Source organism: Mesocricetus auratus, unplaced genomic scaffold (assembly GCF_017639785.1).
Source record: "Mesocricetus auratus isolate SY011 unplaced genomic scaffold, BCM_Maur_2.0 Super-Scaffold_15014, whole genome shotgun sequence".
NCBI lineage: Eukaryota > Metazoa > Chordata > Mammalia > Rodentia > Cricetidae > Mesocricetus > Mesocricetus auratus.
Window position 1 is genome coordinate 83,668,483 of NW_024429186.1, and position 5,058 is coordinate 83,673,540.

The window sequence follows — 5,058 nt, forward strand, 5'->3', positions numbered from 1 at the left end:
GCCAGCAAACCCTGCAGAGAAGACCCAGGACCAGCAATAGAGGCACCTTTCCTTGTGGGCTTGTTTGGAAATTGGAAATCCAACAGCAGCATGGTGGAGTCAGGACAAATGGACAGATGTCAGTGCTGATTACTAGAATGGGCTTCTCTCCTTTAGTCCTTCCCTTTCAGGTCCAAATGCCCACACCTCCCTTCCCTTTGAGCCACATGAAACTCCTCATCTTTAGCCCAAAAACTGAGTACAACAGCACATCTCCCTTAAAATCTCAAGTAAACAAGGTGTCAGGGAAGCCATTGACTCCTCCATGGTACACAAGTAGAAAAGTAATAGTTTAAGTGTGCACACCTAGCTATTCAAACCTAATTTGCTGTTTAGTCACCTTTTTACTCACTCAACAAATATCTCTCAAGTACTGGGACTTCATCATTTGTCTCTCTTCCTCAAGGAGGAGGGATGAAGCAAGGATACATGCCGTCGACTGATGCACAGATAGAGGAATGGAAGTCAGTAAAGCACAGGTAGGAGACAGGTGAGATGGCCCGGTCAGCCTGCCTCAGCCAAGCCCCCTCAGGCAGGCCACGCTCTCAACTCCCAGTCACACACACTGTGCAAACGGGGGCCAGCAGCTTCACAGTCCCGATGTTTGCCCCTCTGCAAGTATGAAAGCCCCGTGATGGGGGAAGTCCTTCTGTGTATATGTTTCTCTTATTGGTTGGTAAATAAAGCACTGTTGGCCAATAGGGAATCAAGACAGGTGGGACTGGGAGTCGAGGAGGATTCTGGGAAATGTAGTCAAGAGTAGGGAGTCATCATGTGATCCCAGGAGGAGAAGACACAAGTCTGGCGTTCTCGGTAAGATATGACCTTATAAAAATACATACATATTAGTAATAATGGGCTAATACTTAAGACAGAACTAGCCAACGAGAAGCCCTGGACATTAGCCGACAGCATTGTAACTAATAGAGTCTCTGTGTGTTATTTGGGGTTGATGCGGCTCTGGGACCAGGCTGGCAGGAAGAATGCTTGTTACAGCCCCAGGTCTTGGCAAACATGAAGCAAAGGTGAGAGGAGCCATAGAGCCGGTCAGCCTGCTCCCTGGAGCTTCTGCCCTTGGTGACGAGGAGCCTGGTCTTCCACCAAGAGCGAGTTCTGTCTTTCTCTGTCCCAGTTGGAGTTGCTGAGGGGTAGGGCACCATTAAGGGGGGGCTCTAGAATTCCCAATTCACACTCTGCATATGTGAAACCTTCATACTAGGAAGTTACTGGCTTTCAAGCAGCATGCATGAAATTAAGTTTAGAAGAATCGTTGCAGGACTTTTCATCATGGGGAAATTTCAGTGACCAAATTCGTTTACTGATTGAAAAGCTGACACAGAGTGAGAGCAGCCAGGGCCCTGGTGCATCTGTCCCTGCCGGTGCATCTCCCACAAAGGACCTCCAATCCTGAGAGCCTGGGGAGCAGCAAGGCTCTGGGATGATCTAAGTTAAATGATCTAATTCACTCACACTTCTGATATCTTTGTCAAATGGTGGGACATTAACCTCTTCCTCACCTCTCCAGGAGAAAGGGAGGCCACAGAGGGCAGCCACAGAGGGCGGCCACAGAGGGCAGCCACAGAGGGCAGACACAGAGTGCAGCCACAGAGAGAAGCCACAGAGGGCGGGCACAGAGGGCGGACACAGAGTGTGGCCACAGAGGGCGGCCACAGAGAGAAGCCACAGAGGGTGGACACAGAGGGCGGCCACAGAGTGTGGCCACAGAGGGTGGACACAGAGGGCGGCCACAGAGGGTGGACACAGAGAGAAGCCACAGAGGGTGGACACAGAGGGTGGACACAGAGGGCGGCCACAGAGTGCAGACACAGAAGGTGGACACAGAGGGCGGCCACAGAGTGTGGCCACAGAGGGTGGACACAGAGTGCGGCCACAGAGTGCGGCCACAGAGGGTGGACACAGAGAGAAGCCACAGAGGGCGGCCACAGAGGGCGGCCACAGAGAGAAGCCACAGAGGGACACAGAGGGCAGACACAGAGGGCAGCCACAGAGGGTGGCCACAGAGAGAAGCCACAGAGGGACACAGAGGGCAGACACAGAGGGCGGCCACAGAGGGTGGACACAGAGGGCGGCCACAGAGAGAAGCCACAGAGGGCAGACACAGAGGGCAGCCACAGAGGGTGGACACAGAGGGCAGACACAGAGGGCGGCCACAGAGAGAAGCCACAGAGGGTGGACACAGAGGGCAGACACAGAGAACAGACAGAGAGCTTTCCAGTCTTGTCTTCTTTTCACTCACCTATGCACAGGCCTGCCTTTTAAATTCTCCTCTGGCTGTCCCTTCTGCCTCTTTATTCATGAATTCGCTCCATTATTAATTCATGACTTTGCTTCTGGGGTGCAGAGTGAAGCTAGCTGTGACTCCCCCTTCTCTGGTGAGATATAAATAGGAGGTTGGGGATGCAGGATCATGTGTGGGGGAACCTTCCATAAAACTTCATACCAGAGTGATGAAGCCTCCTAGGAAGGGCAGGAATTGGGGGCACTAGGTGTCATGGTGATGGCCAGCATCAGGGTGGAGGAGGGCTGGCCCTGATGGAACTTGGGAAATGGCATAACGCCTGTCACGCTGCTGATGTTTTCACCCAGTTCCCAGAGACCTGTACTTAAACGATGAGGTGAATTTGTTATATTAAACAAGTATTCATGGAAACAGTGTATTACTAGAACACCCCAGACTGCAGATGGTATCTGCTGTTGTGTGATGTACTTTTTATTCTTTTGGCTTTTGGGGGTCCACCACCCAGCTCCCAAATAAATTACATGTGGGGGTTTATTTTAGTTATAAATGCCCGGGACTTAGCTTGGCTTGTTTCTTGCCAGCTTTTCTTAACTTACATTATCGTGTCTACCGTTTGCCTCTGGGCTTTTCCTTTTCTTAGTTCTGTACATCTTTCACTCTTACCCTGTGGCTGGCTATGTGGACGGGTAGCTGACCCGTCATCCTCCCTCCCTGGTCTCTTCCTCCTCCCTTCCTCATTTCTCCTCATATTTATTCTCTCTGCCTTCCATCCCTCCCTGTCCTTCCTCTTGCCTCGATGTTGGCCACTCAGAGCTTTATTAGGCCATCAGGTGTTTTAGACAGGCAAAGAATCACAACAAATGCAGCATAAGCAAAAGCCGCACCCCTTCAAATAATATTCTACCACAATCAGCCCCAGAAGCTCGACCAGGATTGGTGTACTTGGCACTGGGCAGGTACAACTTTGGCATAGGCAGGGGTGTGCACAAGTGTGGGGCCATGCTTTCAAAGTGACGCTTTGGGTGTCAGTGGCAGTGGAGACAGATGCTCTGTGAGAAGCAGGTGAAGGGGAAGGCCGCAGGCGGAGCCACGGCAGCAGGGGAGGAGGCGGTGCAGTCTGGTATGCTCTGTTTGTCAGTATCTCTGCAGAACCCCTGGCTTCCGGGGTGAAGCTGTGCAGAGCTGTGTGATTGAAGCTGCCAGACAGGCTTTCGGTAAGTCCAGAGAACAGTGGTTTGTGATTTTCACAAAGATCTTGCCTCACAATGGACAACTGTTCTGGGAGAGCACGGGCTTTACTTGGGCCTTTAAGCCTAACAGGGTTCCAAGAGGAATTTACAAACAACTGGAATGGAGCCAACATTTTCAAAGAGAGAGAAGGAGGAGGAGGAGGAGGAGGAGGAGGAGGAGGAGGAGGAGGCAGTGGTGGTAAATCAAGGAGTAAAGGCTGAGGTGAGGACAGAGGAAGCAGCTGTGCTAGAAAATGCAGTCAAGCAAATGTCCTTGTTTTCTCAGAAACCAATCTCCTTAGAACTCGGACCCTGGAATACAATCTGAACACAATACAATATCTGAATGAGAATAAAAGCCAGTGATTTGGGTGAAGTTCAGACATTTTCAGTGTATTACTGCATCCAAGCAAGAAGGCTATATGGCATTTGAGGTTATAGGTTAGACAGCTACAAGAAGTCATTCTCCTTTACCTAAATCTTCTGTAGGAAAATTCTGCTTGTTGGCTCTCTGTCCCAGATGCCATGAGCAGCTCTGAAGAGCAGCAGGACAGGTGCCAGGCTGGGAATCAGGCAGAGAAGGCGGAGAGGCACAGAGATGGGGGGGGGGGACCTCCAGCAGGTAAGGAACTGAGTATGGCTGTGTTCTACACAGCGACACCTAGGCGTGGGGAACAGGGTCATTAGTTCTCAATCATCTCTCCACAGGCCTCTGACTGACCACAGGCCCAGCATGCTAACTCACCCCGACTTACAGACACCTGAAGACAGGAAGTTCATCCAGGCTTGAGAAACTCTTCTTGCATGCATGTCTCAGTGTGAAGGTTAAATGGGCTGATCATCTCATGTTAGTGCAAAGCCAATAAAAAGTGATCATCTGATAACTAAATGTGAATGAAAAATAAGATGTGGCCCTCTGAATATATAACATACAGCATGATAGTGAATGTCTGAAGGGACAAAAATAGTTCTTTATGCTTATCCCTTCTGGTTTTCATAAGCACAAAGTAAAAAGCAAGAGACACTGGAACTAGACAGATCCCACTGCTAGGTGCCGCAGTTAGGATGTTCAGTGCTTGACTGAAAGAAGACCTGGTCTGGCCTGGGAAAGCCAGGTGCAGCCCCACCCCGAGACACCCTCATAATCCCACACAGAGCCCTAACCTCTTCCTGCTCTGTAAAGTCCTCTCCAGCCCCTTCACAAGCTCAGCTGCTGTAATTAAACATCTCTAAGAATTACCAAAATGCTCTAGGGGTTCCTGGAGCTGGAGCCAGAATTGTTACAAAGGAAACAGAACAGAGACCAATGAGGACAGCAAGACATAACAGGGCATTTAGGCCAAATTGCAAGGAAGGCTTGGGGGTCAGAGGTCAGCGCATGCCTTTGTGAGACTGCGAGGGAAAACGGGCAAGGATAGAGAAGACGATGGAGCATCCCATGTGTGCTCTGCTGGTTCCGTGTCCACACACAGGGGTCCTCAAAGTGGGAGGGTTAATCCCAGGACCGTGCAGAGGACGAACCTTCAGATA

At 50.6% G+C, this 5,058-nt stretch overlaps 1 long non-coding RNA gene across 1 annotated transcript; it reads left to right on the forward strand.

Annotated features, from left to right (window-relative positions):
- Window positions 1-3,402: 3,402 nt before the first annotated feature.
- Window positions 3,403-4,412, forward strand: LOC121139511. The gene is made up of 2 exons (XR_005876462.1): window positions 3,403-3,513; window positions 4,237-4,412. It is a non-coding gene; the product is annotated as an uncharacterized LOC121139511 (long non-coding RNA).
- The last annotated feature ends 646 nt before the right edge of the window (window positions 4,413-5,058 follow it).